At 41.9% G+C, this 18,469-nt stretch overlaps 1 protein-coding gene across 1 annotated transcript in view; it reads left to right on the plus strand.

Moving 5' to 3' along the window:
- The window catches only part of LOC124605773 (fatty acyl-CoA reductase wat-like), a 267,768-nt gene that overhangs the window by 62,554 nt on the left and 186,745 nt on the right, over window positions 1-18,469 (plus strand). The window lies entirely within an intron of this gene.

Below are 18,469 nucleotides of genomic sequence, written 5' to 3' on the forward strand. Positions count from 1 at the left end.
GAAATGTTCACTTGATCAGCAGCGTTCAGGTATCTTCCTCTCGTAAACTTTTAGTGTTGTGTCTTAAGTGCTACATTTTTCTGTTGGCAACGGTGATGAGTGCATTTGGCTAGTATACTGCTAATGATGATGAAATAGGTCAGCGACACAGTGAAACCTACTCTTCCAGACGAAAACAGGGCGGTCGGCCATCCTTATCCAGTGGACAAAACACAATCAACCATATCACATGCCTTCACCAAATGAAGCTGCAAGCAGGTTTGGGATGTCACCCAGCAAGTTGGCCTGTTAACGATACACATTTCACGACTACCAGGGCATAACACTCGACACGTCCGTGCTATTCGGGACTGCGTCAGTGTGTGTTAAAGTCTCGATTTCCTATGATGCTGAGTAAGAGGTAAACATATCATGAGGCACATATACCGCAGGTCTCCTCCCACACAAACGACCTCCAAGAAGGCTTCGTCGCACCGTACATAAGCATACAAGTCGACAGTATGACGTCTACATGCAAACTGTTTCATGTTGCACATCTTATTTGTCAAAAGCTAACACCAGAGGCTTTTTATCAGCGTTAGCACTCCACTGCCGCGGAAGGTAAATACTGAGCACCCTTGTAACCTCACATAGTTCTTGTCTTGCATTCTACTTTCACTTGTAGTCCACTGCAGGTCATAATAGTAATGCTACTTGAAAAACTGTATTGACCATTCCCAGTAAACAATACAACATGCAATCTATTTTATGTAAATGTTCACCAACTTTGAACGGAAGGTCGCAAGTACAGAAACTATAAAAGTGTGGCAGCATCATGGGATTTTAATGTACCAAATACTACGCAATGGTTGTTGTGTCTATTATGTTTCTTTTTACGGTATATACATCCATACTCTGATATGACAGTAAAGATCATGACAGGGATACTTCCTGTTGCACCGTACCTAACATATTTTTGAAATTCAGTACACGTCTGTGTGAAATATTACTTATTAAATTTTAATATACGGTCCTCGTATGTGCGTGGTTGAAGAGTGTACCAGCTTTCACCATTAACACCGTTTCATTGAAATTTCTAAAGTATATTTCCGCTAAATCTTAAACGTATTCCTATATTCTTTTTATCACTTCCTATTCGTCATACTTCCTTTGACGCGCAAGCAAGGATGTGGCAATTCACTTTGTCCTTGTATGTATACATTCGTTCTCCCCTATTGGTCCAATGCGATATAGAACCCATATAATGTCTGTTTCCCATATAGTTGAACAGTGTTCCAGCTTAGCCTGTAGACAAATTTTACAAGCGGTCTTTCTCGCAGTTCCTCTGCAATTTACCATTATTCTATCTACGACTTATGCTATACGATCGTTTTACTTAACATCGCACTCAATGACTCCAGAAACTTGGATGAATACAGTGATGGCTCATTCGTAAATGTAGATGTTATTAATTTTTTTATGTTTTGTGATTTACAATTCATTTAGTTTCTCTATATTTAAAACTAATAGTTAATATTCGTAAGATTTTGGCATTTTGTCAGTATCTGATTCGACATTACTTTGGTTTCATTTTACATCAATTATTCCAAGATAACTATCCCCTTTGTCATTACTAATAACAGAAATAACAGTTTTTGTGGATAAAGCGCAATATTCTCCCTCCCAAGAAATTTTCAGTCCAGTTAGGATAATATCTCGTGCGGCATTGTTTTCTTCTTGGAACGAAATTTTTTCGATGTAAAGTAGTACAGAATTCATGAGGTTACGCCCATCCATGGCTCTCAGGATATCCTATTGTGCGTTTGATACCAGCTTTATTTCCAGAAACTATTGAAGTTGCCATGAAGATGGTCATTAATTTCCTGGCAGGCCATTACTATTGAACCTAGAATGTGTTAGACAATTGTACTATACATCAAGAATATGGGATGGTAGTTCTGTTTGTTAATTAGTTACATGTTCTATGGATCATTTTGCACGGTAGATCGTAATGATTTTACATTTTACGTTCACATAGTAAATTAATTTTTACATAAAGTTACATTCTGAACATTTCTGTATTTTTTCCGTTTTTTACAAATTAAAAAAAGTAATACAGATGTGAGTTAGTAATTTCTACCCTCCACCTTTTACACATTACAATAATAGAAATTCTTCTACGGAATAGAAGAAGCTGTCAAGGAGAAACTTTCTCAGTTTGTTATCAAATTTAGCTGTGCTGTCTGTCAGATAGTGTTAAAAATTTTTTGTTGTAGCATTGTGCAGCCCTTTTTGTGCTAAAGACAACCTTAATGTGGAGTAACGAATGTCTTTTTTCCTTCCGGTATTGTAGTTATGTACTTCATTGTTCTTTTTTAACTGTAGTGGATTATTTACAACAAATCTCACGAGGGAATACATACACTGAGAAGCAATAGTCAGAATGCCCAACTCCTAAAACAGATCGTAGGTGAGCCTCACATACAATTCTTATATCACGATTTTGCTCACTGAGAACTTTGAGTTACCCCAGAACATTATTCCATATGACACTATTGATGAAAACATGCAAAATATGTAAATTTACTGATTTATCACTCCCCAAGATTTGCAATGATTCTAAGCACAAATGTGGCTGACTAAGTTGTTTCAGGAGTTCCAAAATGTGTTTTCTCCAATTTAAATTCTCATCAATATGGACCCCTAAAGATTTTGAAGTTTGCGCCCTATCTATTATTTCCTCACCATGTGTTTCGCTTATCGGTGGGGTAGTACCTATAGATGTACAGAGCTGAATATGTTGTGTCTATTCAAAATTGACAGTGAACTTTATCTGCCATTTCTTCTGCTTCTGTGTGTATGCTTGGATTGATTTCAATACTAGTGTCATCTGCAAAAAGAACTAATTGCGTTTGTTGTATACTAGGCGGCAGTTCGTTTACACGTGTGAGTAACAGTAGTGAACCTAAGATTGAACCTTGTGATACCCCATACGTGATTTCTCCCCAGTCAGAATTATGTCTCAGGACTATATTGCTTGACTGACTGAGTACAACTTCCTGCATTCTTTTGGTTAGATATGACACTGTCCATTGGTTGCTGTAAGATCAGTTTCGCAAAACATCAATTTATCTAGGAGAATACTATGATTCACGCAGCCTTAGCGAGGTCGCTGATAATACCAACCGGCGCTATTTTATTATTTAATGCTTATTAAATCTGGGGAGTGGACGTGTAAATGTCATTCTCAGGAGAGCAACCGTTCTGAAACCCAGACTGTAATTTGCTAAGGATACTAGTGTTGCTAACGTGAGATACTACCTTTTTAAAAACGCTGGAGAATGATGTCAGCAATGAAATCGGCCGGTAGTTACTGACATATCTCTTATCGCCTTTCTTAAATAGGGGATTGACAACGGCATATTTTTCTCTCTCTCTGGAAAAATATCTTGAGTTAATGATGCATTACATATTCCAGATACGACTGGGCTTATTACAAGGGTACAAATTTTTAGTACAGTACTGGAAACTCTATCAAAACCAGATTAGCTCTTATTGTTGGAAAATGTATAATTTTCTTAATTTCAGAAGTAGACGTTGGTGAGACATTCATAAGATCGAATTTTAAGAAAGTTCCAATTTCAACAAACTGCTGTGATTTTTCTCTTGAACTGTTTGTCCCTATGCTTTTTACCATATTCAAGAAATGATTATTAAATCCATTTGGTACCTGTAGCTCATCATTTATAGCCCTTCCACTCAGTTCAATAGTGGTGTCTCTTTCTGTGGCTACTTGTGCTGTCTCCCATTTAGTCTCGTTCTGTGGGTAGTCGTCCTGTCTCTTGTTTCACTACATTCCATATAACTTTAAGTCTGTTGTCGGAAGTACTGATTTCGACATTATGTTCATGTTCATTCATTTTTAATAACCTTTCTGAGCAATTTTGAGTAGTTTTTTTAGTGTACGTCTACTGCAGATCCCTGCTCGTTCTTGTCAAAAGATACATTTCCCTTTTCCTTTCACAATATACTTTAATCCTTCTAGCGATCTGGTTTTTTTCCCTGGCTGTTTAGTGTCCTTTCTGACTAGCTTATAATGAAATATATTTTCAAATAATTATATGAAACAGATTAAATTTTATGTTAGTATTTGGTTCATTATAAATTACGTCCCGTGCCAGCTCTTGTAAACTATTCTTAAAAACATTTGTCCTGGAGTCATTAATTATTTTAACTGATTTCCACTGAGGAGTATCCATACTGTAAGGCGCCATGTTATTAATCATAACGAAATGTGCATCATGATCAGAGAGAACATTTGTTACTGGGTAAAAAGTTATTTTCATACTTTGAGCTTCATCAACGGGAACATTATCAATTAGGGTCCCTAGAGTCTTTATCCACCCGTGTTGGAAAATTAATTATCGACAACAAATTTTAGGATCCAAATAAGGTTTCCAAGGTAATTTGTCCTATCATAATCCTTTGCAAAATCTGCATTCAAGTCGCTACAGTTTATTAATAGTGGATCTAATCAATAGTGACAGTTCTCCGTGCATGCGGCTTGTGTTTAAAAATAGAGCAAATTTTCAGAACTCGATAGGGACGTCTTAGAGTCTTCATACGTAGCCTTCTTTATATTGTTGGTACGATGAGAGAGAGCAGGCGCGCCCGTTTTGTGTGTGTGTGTGTGCGTGTTTCTTCTGGCTCTGAAACAAGCACTTTCAGAAACGCAAAGGAAAACAATCACACAAAAGCAGTTTTACCACACATAATACTTTCTCAACGGTAAAACAATTAGTTAACAGCATTTCCGATGAGATGCCCCGAGAAAGATCTACCTCTTATTCTGGTGAAGCTCTCTCAGTTGTGACGCGTGTCGTGAATAAAATAAAATTATAAGAACTAAACGGTGGTGCTGAGAAAAAGCTGTGAAATCAGTAATTTCTCATCCTAGCAGAAAACTGTTTACCTAAACCATTACAGAGATACGGAATGCTATTGCTCATTGCAGCTGCTGAGTGTTTACTACTTGAGAGTAAAAACATTCGTTTCAGAAAGTTCTGGGAAGAATTAGACTGTCACTGTTACTACGCGTGGAAATATTTTGTGATGTAACACGAATGTTTATTAGCGTTGAGAAACAAGGAGTGACGCGGCTACGTACCGTGGTAAATGCTGGTCGTCTCCTGTCTCTTACGTCTTACTCCGTTATTGTGATTCCTAAATCAGTATCTATGCCTCTAATGCGATAATCAACATATCGCGGGGTGCGGTGAACGGCGGATAGTAGGCGTGATATACAAATATTATTTAGCCCCTTCCAGTCGCATTCACGAAATTCTGCAAGATGAACATTTGTCCGTGTAAGTCGCGATTTCTCTAATTTTATCGACATTGTCATCTCGTGAGATATATTTGGAAGAAAATAATACGTTTCTTGATTTATCTTGAAATATATGAACTTGACACCATAATCATAAATTTCTATGCCATTTATTACGCCTTTCTTCCAACAACTCTCGCTGAATCAACAAATCCGAAATGTAAGTGCTTTACTCATCTTTCACTTTTCTCTCCCTCTAAGAATCCACGAAACAAGAAATACCTCCCACCCTCCCTCCCTCCCCCTCCACACAAACACATAGCGTACCATACTGATGGGTAATTCTCAGGAATCACGCAAATAAATTTTATGCGAGCATTAATTTCTCTTTCTTATCCTCCCTTGAAAGAATCAGTTTAGAATCTATCTTTCAAACATCTATATTACACAGAGTGTTTCAGAAATAAGCACAAAATTTTTGTGGGATGGTAGGCTGGGTATAGACGAGCATTTTAAGTGCACGAACATGGGGTCTGTGACTCGTAGATAGTGCGCCAGGCACCGCCAAAGCGCATTCGCCTTGCCTGGAGGAAACACCACTCGAAGTGTGCGACACTCTCTTGATGGCACAGCTCAAGCCGTCGGACCACGGAACGGCGGATATTGGGTATGTTCTGTTGGCTTAATCTAGGACGTCTGCTGCAGCAACAGCAATTCGAGCTACGAGTTCTTCCATAATGCCGGCCGGTGTGGCCGAGCGATTCTAGGCGCTTCAGTCTGGAACCGCGCGACTCCTACGGTCGCAGATTCGAATCCTGCCTCGGGCATGGATGTGTGTGCTGTCCTTAGGTGAGTTAGGTATAAGTAGTTCTAAATTCTAGGGGATTCATGACCTCAGATGTTAAGTCCCATAGTGCTCAGAGCCATTTGAACCATCTTCCATAGTGTTTACAGGACTTTGATGCAGAAGTGCCTTCAAAGTGCTTTCAAAGATAAAAATCAATTGGTGTGAGATCCGGGAATCTTGCAGGCCATTGAACTGGTCCATTACGTCCAATCCAGAGTCCAGGCTATTCTCTGTACAAGAGTCTTCTTACTTGAATTGTAAACTGGGGAGGTGCCCCATCATGCTGGAAAAACATTAGTCTTCTGGTTTGAAGCGGCACATCTTCGAGAAAACCAGGATGTACGTGTTCGAGAAATACGTGGTAAACACGACCAGTTAGAAGATGTGGAAAAATGTTAGCCTCGACAACTTGGTTGTTAATAATTCCAACCCAAAGATTAACTGAAAATCGTTCCTAAAAATGGCGGAAACCGTATCTCGAGGATTTTCATTAGGATAGACATAGGAGTTACGACTTTTGAACATTCTTTCGTGTGTGAAAGTCGATTCACCAGGCCACAGAACAACGTTTGCGAAGTCGAGAGTTCACATTATTTGCCAGAAAAACCATACGGCATAGTCGTTGACGGTGATCATCATAAAGAGTTCTCCAAACACGGCTAGCTTCAGCATTTAGAGCATGAACAACGGAGCATATGCTATCTGAAGGATTGTCTAACATTTGTAATGCTAGTTTCTCGAAACCACGATTGCGAACACTCCGTGGTCGACCGCGCGCAATGAAATCTCTGATGTGCCCCTTTCACTGGGACAACGATCCACAGCAGCAAATATTCTCTGATTTGGTATTCATCTGTTTGGATGACGTTCTGTGTACAAACGCCGTGCTCCTTCCGTAGATCCTGCGGCACCAAAGGCGTGTCTGCAAGTTAGTTTCATCAAACCTTTCATGTCCTCCGCATGATAACACAGAGTCAACAAACTTTTTACATTCGCAAGTGCATACAATTGTTCCATAACACACTACTTTACCTTTGGTACAACACTTGATTACGAATTAAGTTGAGGTGGAAGCGAAGTTCACAGACAACAGCTCACTTCCGGTACATAGCGCCGAATGAAGGTGAAGGTAACTAGAACAGTGTTTCCTCGTTACGGCACGGGCACCAGTGACACTAGGCATCCAAACTTACGTGAACGTACCGCCGGTAATGACACTACCAGACGGGCCGATGACTCTTTGAGGTCGCCTACCGTCGTAAATATGCTTCAGCGATGCCATGTCCGTGTACTTAAAATAATTGCCTATATCTAACCTATCATCACACAAAAAATAGTGTATTTATTTCTGAAACGCCCAAAATAGTCACATCTCCTTACGGCACTCCAAGCGATATATTTAACATACTACTACCAGCGGTTTCTCGACGATAACTGTTTTGAATAACATCAGAATCTGGTTATTTGAATGTAAGTTGCAAGTTTTTCGAAGTCTTCTTGTATTTCACAGGAATTTTACACTCCTTCGACTTTGTATGAGCCTGTTTATCAGTAACTTCATTCTCCAGATAATCCGTACCTTTTCTGAATAGCAGCGACATGCACAGTCTTAGAACTCTTTAGTAATGTTCTAAGGATGTGAAACGTCTAAACAGCCACGGAAATACTGCGTGTTGAAAATGTGGTTTCACGTGGATAACGTTTTTCATACCGCCGATGAATTCTTGAATAGCAATAAGTAACCATTTAAACTTTTTTGAATGGTAGTTAGGTTTATGAACAGTTGGATAAAATATGTACTGCTGTAGCGTACCATAATGATAACATATGTGTAGCTGTCGCGTAGATAACAATTCTTGTGAATATAATCGAAATATCAAACTAGAGTCACCTGAATGAAATTTAGACGATAAATATGGAAAAGTATTAGCAAACCCGAACTGTAGTACAGCTACAGTAACTTCTAGACCCTCATTAACAAGATGTGTGGCTGATCAGCTCGAGAAGACAGCTCACATTTACTGTAACCCTCTGCGAAAATAGAGAGCACCCTGATTAGAACAAGAGGGTTCTTCACTGTTCAGCATCAAGCAGTACAACCACTCGGTCCAGTCACATTTATGTGAGTACCACATAAGTTGGACGTCAGCATGCAGTAGCCATTCACGCACGGCAGGTTGTAGCACTAGCAGTGGGGGGTATATAAAGCGTGTCGGTGAGAGAACAGTGCAGTACTTATAGTAATGCGGAAACGTCCACAACGGCATGAGAATTGGCTTTCGGGCCAAGGGTTGAAGCATTTCCGAAATGGCTAAATATGTAAACTGATCGTCTGCCGCCATGTTTAAAATGTAATGATGCATGGCAAACTGGCGCTATCCAAAACCGGCACACAAGGAACTGTGGTGCACCATGAGCCACTGTTGGTAGGGGTAAACAACGTCTGTGGTGAATGTGTACGGGCGAACAGACGGGAAACTGTTGACCAACAGACTGCCCATACCAACCGAGGGGCTACCAAAAGTGTCTCATTAACGGCCGTTCGGCGAATGTTGCTGCATATGGGCCTCAGCAGTAGGCGCCTGGCTCACGCACCCACGCTGAATGCCGTTCAACGGCGACGAAGACTGACATTCGCACGCCAGTTGGACGTGCAGTGAGTGGCGGCAGAGGGACTATTCAGATGAATCGTGCGTGTTATGCTCCATCGGATGGATGGCCGCTGGCGTGTAAGGCGTGAAATGTCTGAAAGTAAACACACTACATCCATCGCCAGAATGATCCAGGTCAGAGGAGGGAGCGTTATGGTCTGGGAAATGTTTTCGTAGCACTCCTTCGGTGATCTCGTCATTCTAGAAGGCACAATGGATCAACGGAAGTGTGCCTGTATTCTTGGGGACCATGTTCACCCACACATGCAGTTTGTTTTTCCTCGAACACGATGGCATCTATCAGCAGAACAATGCGACGTGTCACACAACTCGCAGTGTGCGCACGTGTTTCGAAGAGTAACAGGATGAGTTTAACGTAGTCCCCTGACCACCAAACTCCCCAGATTTAAACCCAATCGAGAACCTGTGGGACCACCGCAAAACGGCTGTTCGCGTCATGGATCCTGCATCAAGAAACTCGGCTGAGCACAGCACTGGAGTCAGCATGGCTTCATATTCCTGTCTGTATTTCCCAGACTGACTCCCTTCCCGCACGACTCGCAGCGGACCACGCTGCAAGAGATGGTTATTCGGGTTTTTGACGGGTTGCCGCATTAGTGTCACGAGACAGTGTAGTAACGCTCCGAACTCAACACCTGGATACGCGCTGAATCGGGACTGTTTCTTTTCCTTGCTCCCCCTATTTCAAACGAGTTATCGCACGTGGCAGGTATTGGGTGAACTGAAACTACACTCCTGGAAATTGAAATAAGAACACCGTGAATTCATTGTCCCAGGAAGGGGAAACTTTATTGACACATTCCTGGGGTCAGATACATCACATGATCACACTGACAGAACCACAGGCACATAGACACAGGCAACAGAGCATGCACAATGTCGGCACTAGTACAGTGTATATCCACCTTTCGCAGCAATGCAGGCTGCTATTCTCCCATGGAGACGATCGTAGAGATGCTGGATGTAGTCCTGTGGAACGGCTTGCCATGCCATTTCCACCTGGCGCCTCAGTTGGACCAGCGTTCGTGCTGGACGTGCAGACCGCGTGAGACGACGCTTCATCCAGTCCCAAACATGCTCAATGGGGGACAGATCCGGAGATCTTGCTGGCCAGGGTAGTTGACTTACACCTTCTAGAGCACGTTGGGTGGCACGGGATACATGCGGACGTGCATTGTCCTGTTGGAACAGCAAGTTCCCTTGCCGGTCTAGGAATGGTAGAACGATGGGTTCGATGACGGTTTGGATGTACCGTGCACTATTCAGTGTCCCCTCGACGATCACCAGTGGTGTACGGCCAGTGTAGGAGATCGCTCCCCACACCATGATGCCGGGTGTTGGCCCTGTGTGCCTCGGTCGTACGCAGTCCTGATTGTGGCGCTCACCTGCACGGCGCCAAACACGCATACGACCATCATTGGCACCAAGGCAGAAGCGACTCTCATCGCTGAAGACGACACGTCTCCATTCGTCCCTCCATTCACGCCTGTCGCGACACCACTGGAGGCGGGCTGTACGAAGTTGGGGCGTGAGCGGAAGACGGCCTAACGGTGTGCGGGACCGTAGCCCAGCTTCATGGAGACGGTTGCGAATGGTCCTCGCCGATACCCCAGGAGCAACAGTGTCCCTAATTTGCTGGGAAGTGGCGGTGCGGTCCCCTACGGCACTGCGTAGGATCCTACGGTCTTGGCGTGCATCCGTGCGTCGCTGGGGTCCGGTCCCAGGTCGACGGGCACGTGCACCTTCCGCAGACCACTGGCGACAACATCGATGTACTGTGGAGACCTCACACCCCACGTGTTGAGCAATTCGGCGGTACGTCCACCCGGCCTCCCGCATGCCCACTACACGTCCTCGCTCAAAGTCCGTCAACTGCACATACGGTTCACGTCCACGCTGTCGCGGCATGCTACCAGTGTTAAAGACTGCGATGGAGCTCCGTATGCCACGGCAAACTGGCTGACACTGACGGCGGCGGTGCACAAATGCTGCGCAGCTAGCGCCATTCGACGGCCAACACCGCGGTTCCTGGTGTGTCCGCTGTGCCGTGCGTGTGATCATTGCTTGTACAGCCCTCTCGCAGTGTCCGGAGCAAGTATGGTGGGTCTGACACACCGGTGTCAATGTGTTCTTTTTTCCATTTCCAGGAGTGTATTACCAGACTCCTTCGGTAATGCCATCGGATGAGGTCGATGGGAACCGGAAGGTAAGAATTTGTAGAAATAAACCCATACAAAAGATTTCACTACTAAGAAATTAACATTTCACTTTACTCGAGCGTTCGTAGCACCTGCTGATCAACAACGTTAGCGGTCGTAAAAAATTGATTTGTGTATGCCCTACCATTGAACAATCAAACTGCTTAAAGAAATGCAAATTGCCGTAGAAACACGTGTAAAGCAAAAACTAACTGGAACAAATACACTGGTTAATGCCGAGCAGATAAGTAATACGCGTTCTCGTTGCTAGTCCAACAGGTTAGGCAGAACCTTGAACTCACAAGGGGAGGCCGCCAATTGTGAAATTCAGATTCAAATCATACTGCTCATGATAAAAGCTCATGGCCAGAGGTGTAATGTGGCAAAGCACCAAGATGCACTTCTAAGCCGTTGTCGAGAAAATCGACAGTTAAAATAAACCGTTGGGGTGAAATACTCTCAACGATTCATAATTATCGACAGCGTCGTGGCGCAGCGGTAAGCGCTCGGGTTCGTAATCCGAAGGTCGCCGGATCGAATCTCGCACCATGCTTTTTTTTTTTTTTAGTATTTGTTTTTTGTTATTCAAATGTGTCTATACATACACACACACACATATATATATATATATATATATATATATATATATATATATATATATATATATATAAAATTCCCGGCAATCAGTTGCAATAATTATGCATATAATAAGTTGTTGAAGGTCGTTTGTCGTGGAAAAACTGGCGACTTCGAACATCATTATGTTTTCCGCAAACAAAGTTGTATTTCACAAATGTTATTAATTGTCTTCATAATGTTAACCACGTATAGTTAACGGAAGACGTAGAAACGATATTCCGAAACGAATACGTATAGCGTAAGTCAAACGTTCGAATTAGAATAGAAACCCCACGAACACAAATTTGCTGTGGCAGGTATGAAATATAAGCTCCGTTACTCGCTCGTTACACTTGAAGGACAGCTGTTGAATGGGCCGAAACGAGCCGCCGCATAAAAGCGTAGTTGCCTGCTAACTTCGAAAGAAGGTAGATGCGGTCCCTAGCGCAACTTATAACATCGTCGAAAATCAGTGCGGACGTGAGAGCTTTGGTACACCCTGTTAAACAAACGGAAAAATGGAGGCGGTACAATTGGAGAGCGATACGCCTTCACCAAAATGCATAAGCAATTCATTAATAGTTTATATATATATATATATATATATATATATATATATATGTAGATTAAAACTGAAGAAACTGCAAAAAGGTGGGAATTTAAGGAGATGGGACCTGGATAAACTAAAAGAACCAGAGGTTGTACAGAGATTCAGGGAGAGCATAAGGGAGCAATTGACAGGAATGGGGGAAATAAATACAGTAGAAGAAGAATGGGTAGCTTTGAGGGATGAAGTAGTGAAGGCAGCAGAGGATCAAGTAGGTAAAAAGACGAGGGTTAGTAGAAATCCTTGGGTAACAGAAGAAATATTGAATTTAATTGATGAAAGGAGAAAATATAAAAATGCAGTAACTGAAACAGGCAAAAAGGAATACAAACGTCTCAAAAATGAAATCGACAGGAAGTGCAAAATGGCTAAGCAGAGATGGCTAGAGGACAAATGTAAGGATGTAGAGGCATATCTCACTAGGGGTAAGATAGATACCGCCTACAGGAAAATTAAAGAGACCTTTGGAGATAAGAGAACGACTTGTATGAATATCAAGAGCTCAGATGGAAACCCAGTTCTAAGCAAAGAAGGGAAAGCAGAAAGGTGGAAGGAGTATATAGAGGGTCTATACAAGGGCGATGTACTTGAGGACAATATTATGGAAATGGAAGAGGATGTAGATGAAGATGAAATGGGAGATATGATACTGCGTGAAGAGTTTGACAGAGCACTGAAAGACCTGAGTCGAAACAAGGCCCCCGGAGTAGACAACATTCCATTGGAACTACTGACGGCCGTGGGAGAGCCAGTCCTGACAAAACTCTACCATCTGGTGAGCAAGATGTATGAAACAGGCGAAATACCCTCAGATTTTAAGAAGAATATAATAATTCCAATCCCAAAGAAAGCAGGTGTTGACAGATGTGAAAATTATCGAACTATCAGCTTAATAAGTCACAGCTGCAAAATACTAACACGAATTCTGTACAGACGAATGGAAAAAGTAGTAGAAGCCAACCTCGGGGAAGATCAGTTTGGATTCCGTAGAAACACTGGAACACGTGAGGCAATACTGACCTTACGACTTATCTTAGAAGAAAGATTAAGGAAAGGCAAACCTACGTTTCTAGCATTTGTAGACTTAGAGAAAGCTTTTGACAATGTTGACTGGAATTCTCTCTTTCAAATTCTAAAGGTGGCAGGGGTAAAATACAGGGAGCGAAAGGATATTTACAATTTGTACAGAAACCAGATGGCAGTTATAAGAGTCGAGGGACATGAAAGGGAAGCAGTGGTCGGGAAGGGAGTAAGACAAGGTTGTAGCCTCTCCCCGATGTTGTTCAATCTGTATATTGAGCAAGCAGTAAAGGAAACAAAAGAAAAATTAGGAGTAGGTATTAAAATTCATGGAGAAGAAATAAAAACTTTGAGGTTCGCCGATGACATTGTAATTCTGTCAGAGACAGCAAAGGACTTGGAAGAGCAGTTGAATGGAATGGACAGTGTCTTGAAAGGAGGATATAAGATGAACATCAACAAAAGCAAAACAAGGATAATGGAATGTAGTCTAATTAAGTCGGGTGATGCTGAGGGAATTAGATTAGGAAATGAGGCACTTAAAGTAGTAAAGGAGTTTTGCTATTTGGGGAGCAAAATAACTGATGATGGTCGAAGTAGAGAGGATATAAAATGTAGGCTGGCAATGGCAAGGAAAGCGTTTCTGAAGAAGAGAAATTTGTTAACATCCAGTATTGATTTAAGTGTCAGGAAGTCGTTTCTGAAAGTATTCGTATGGAGTGTAGCCATGTATGGAAGTGAAACATGGACGATAAATAGTTTGGACAAGAAGAGAATAGAAGCTTTCGAAATGTGGTGCTATAGAAGAATGCTGAAGATTAGATGGGTAGATCACATAACTAATGAGGAAGTATTGAATAGGATTGGGGAGAAGAGAAGTTTGTGGCACAACTTGACCAGAAGAAGGGATCGGTTGGTAGGACATGTTCTGAGGCATCAAGGGATCACCAATTTAGTATTGGAGGGCAGCGTGGAGGGTAAAAATCGTAGAGGGAGACCAAGAGATGAATACACTAAGCAGATTCAGAAGGATGTAGGTTGCAGTAGGTACTGGGAGATGAAAAAGCTTGCACAGGATAGAGTAGCATGGAGAGCTGCATCAAACCAGTCTCAGGACTGAAGACCACAACAACAACAACATATATATATATATATATATATATAAATGACAAAAAACTAATAATAAAAAAAAATGTTGCATGGCGCGAGATTCAATCCGGCGACCGACCTTCCGATTACAAACCCGAGCGCTTACCGCTGCGCCATGACGCTGTATAAACCTATTAACCGTAGAGAGCATTTCACCGCAACGGTTTCTTTTAACTGTCGATTTTCTCGACAACGGCTGAGAAGTGCATCTTGGTGCTTTGCCACATTACACCTCTGGCCATGAGCTTTTATTGTGCGCAGTATGAATCGAATCTGAATTTCACAATTGGCGGCCTCCCCTTGTCAGTAATTTCAAGGCAGTTTGGTATTTTTTCCCTTTTTCCTTGTCAACAGGAAAACAGACTAATCAAGGTAGAGAAAATGAGTTCTCCCAAAATTCATCTTAAGTAGAAATTCATTTTGAAATGTGTAGTTACAAGTTATCCTTCAAGTTCACGAATCGAAGGTATTCATAACTTTCGTGTAAATTTGTGATAGGTCTCTGTTCAACGGTCTCGTCCGCCCCTAATGTTATCATGCTGTGAACAGAGTATTACACCAGATCATAGGATAATTCACTGTCGCTTTCAAGTTTCATTTGTGTAAAAAGAAAGGACGACGAACCATGCTAAGTTCATGGTTTCTGTGGTGACCCTAAATCATTATTGGCAAGTGCCGAGATGGGTCTGCCGTGGCAGATTTTCTGTCAGATCTCTGTCTAATCCAAATTTATGCTCAGATTATAATTAAGTCGTCGCAGCTGGAAAAATTAGCCGTAAATATGAAATGTACTTGCCTTTCCAGCCGAGAAGACATTCGTAGAAAAATCTTTCCTGCCATTCCTTTTCATGGACAGTATGCCACGAGAAAGTCTGCAAACCATTGTACATTTCCTGGCACAGGAGACATGACGCTTTAGCGTTTATTAGGGTTTCTTCTCGTTCCATTCACGTATGGAAAGCGAGAAGGGTGACTGATTAAATACCTCTGTGCGCACTATAATTAGTTTAATCTTGTCTTGCAATCCCTCCAAGAGGGATACGTAGGATGCTGTTGTATGTTTATAGATTCATCACTTAAAACTGATTCTTGAAACTTACTAAGCAGGCCTTCACGGGATCTTTGTGTCTCCCTTAAAGCGTTTGCCAGTTCAATTGTTCAGAATCTCCGCGGCGCTCTCTCATAGGCAGCGCCGGCCTTAGGGTGGGGCGACTCGGGCGGTCGTCCAGGGCGCCGGGGCCAAGGGGCGCCACCTACATATTGACGGAAATTTGCTGTGCGACGAAATTTTAGGCCTGCAACACTATCTCGAAGACAGCCAGGCAACGCCTATTAGACAATTTCCCAAAACGTTAATGCCCAAACAATATATCACTGCTATACTGACTGTTACGGCAGCGACAGCAGCATGCTGGACTGACGTCACAGGCTACACAAGACTCACATGGAGCGTCTTAGCGGGCTTTCAGATTATTTGGGTTTCATTTCCATTTAAAAAAATAAAATACTCAAATTTACGATGGAAAAAACCATGTTATGATCATAAGATGACGCCATTAACCACTTAAGACGATTTCTAGAAAACAGTCAAATACCGTGTTGCAAAGCACTGCCAGGTTCGCTATTTATACAATAAAGGGCGCCAACTGGACGACTCGCCCGGGGCACCTGGATAGCTAAGGCCGGCCCTGCTCATAGGTCAAACAAACCTGTGACCATTCGTGCTGCGCTTCTTCGTGTACGCTCAATATCCACAGTTTGTCCTATTTCGCACTGTCCCACATCTTTCAGCAATATTCTGCGTCGCACAAATGTTTTGTAAGAAATCTCCTCCGTTGTCTAATTGCATTACTATAATACTGATTCCGAATTTTTAGATTTCCAGACGGCTTTTGATACCGTTCCTCACAAGCGATTTCTAATTAATTTGCGTGGCTGTGGAATACCCTCTCAGTAGTCTGACTATAGTCGTGTTTTCCTGTCAGAAGGGTCACAAATCGTAATAAGTCATCGGGTAATATCTGGCGCTCCCGATCTACATAAACGATTTAGGAGACAATCTGGGCAGCCCTCTCAGATTGTTTGGAGATGACGCTGCCATTTGCGGTCATGATGATCAAAATTAATTCCAAAATGATTTAGACAATACATCTGCATGACGTAAAATGTGGAAATTTAAATAAGAAAAGCACTAAAAGGAATCCGGTACACATCAGTTACCGGATAAATCACACAAATCTAAAGGCCGTAAAAACAACTAAATACTTACGGATTACAATTACGAATAACTGAAACTGGAATGATCACATAGACAATGTTGTGGGGAAAGCCAACCAAAGATTACGAGATCTTGGCAGAACAGTTAAAAAATGTAACAGGTCTTCTAAGACACTACGCTTGTCCTCCCCCTTCTGGATTACTGCTGTGCGGTATGGAATCCACATCGGATAGAATTTACGGAGGAAATCGGAAAACTTCAGAAAAGGGTAGTTCGTTTTGTATTATGGCTAAATAAGTGAGAGAGTGTCAGGGGGATGTGATACACGAATTGGGGTGTCAGTCATTAAAACAAAGGCGTTTCTCGCTGCGGCATGACCTTCTCATGAAATCTCAATCACCAAATTTCTCGTCAGCATGTGAAAATATTTTGTAGACGTCCGTTTGCATAGGGAGCACTATCATCAAAATAAAATAAGAGAAATCAGAGCTCGCGCGGAAAGATAAGTGTTCGTTTTTCCCACTCGCTGTTAGAGAGTAGAACGGTAGAGACGTAGCTTAAAGAACCTTCTGTCAGGCACTTAGCCGTGAATTGCAGAGTAGTCATGGGGGTGTAGATGTAGATGTAATATTCTAGCAATGAACCGAGTTCCGGCATTTGCTTTACCAACGACTGAGCCTTTCTATTCCCTTTTAATATTCCTGAAAATTTTTACATCCTAATCATCGTATTTAAACATCACGTTAGGCCATCCTGATTTAGCTTCTTTGTGGACCACCTAGATCACTTCAGGCGAATAATATTCGATAAGACACCCCCTAAATTTTTTCACTAGCATTGTTCAATTCGAAACAGTGTTCACCCTCTGCTGATGTCAGTGTTGGCGCACTTCTAAGAGCTTTCTTCCTTGCTTTGAGCCAAGGACACAAGAAGTACACACAGAAGTAAAGCACCACATGTGAGGCTACAGTAGGAATGAAACGAAGTAGCCTGCTGCGGGGCTAGTAATCAACCAACGCCAGATCTGTGGAAATTAAAACATAAGACTCCCAATAATTCTGATATCTACGTGGAACGTTTGAAGAAGAAATTCCTTTTTTTTCTAAAACACAGGGATATATTCTAAAGAAACTGCACACTCAGAATAAAACTTTGCAGTTACGATAAATCACACAATCTAATAAAAAACAAAATTATTTACGAAAAAGAAACTAGTGGACAGTTATATGTCTATTTTAACAACATTTAAAATAGCAGGCATACGAAGAAAATAGTGGTCTCTCCTTGATCAGTAATAAATGGACCACAAAGCCATAAGCATATAATAGAGAGGGAATTACTCAGCTTACTTTGATTTAACACTGTCATTCCATAATATGCTTCTTAAAAAATACTTCAAATTTTCTCCTAAGAAACGGAATCTCTGCGATGAGGCGCTGTGGAGTGGACTTTGCCGATCGACTGCTGTTATGCTTTGCTCAAGGCATCATTGGACGTCTATTTTGTCATCAGTCTTCGATCCACCACGAGTTTCTCTCCTATACCAACGCCTTCAAATTAGAGTAGCACATGCACACAACGTTCTGAGTTATTTGTTGGATATATTCTAATATCCGTTCTCTCCTTCAGTGTTTAGCCCCTACACCTCCCTCTAGTTACTACCTGATGTCTTAACAAATGTCCCATCATCCTCCCCCTTCTTCTAGTCACAGTTTTCCACCTGTTCTTTTCTTTACCGATTCTGCGGAGAACATCCTCATTCTTTATCAGTTCTCCTAATTTTCAACATGCTTCTATAATACCATATCTCAAACGCTTCGATCCTCTTCTTTTCT

This window comes from Schistocerca americana, chromosome 3 (genome assembly GCF_021461395.2).
Source record: "Schistocerca americana isolate TAMUIC-IGC-003095 chromosome 3, iqSchAmer2.1, whole genome shotgun sequence".
Lineage (NCBI taxonomy): Eukaryota > Metazoa > Arthropoda > Insecta > Orthoptera > Acrididae > Schistocerca > Schistocerca americana.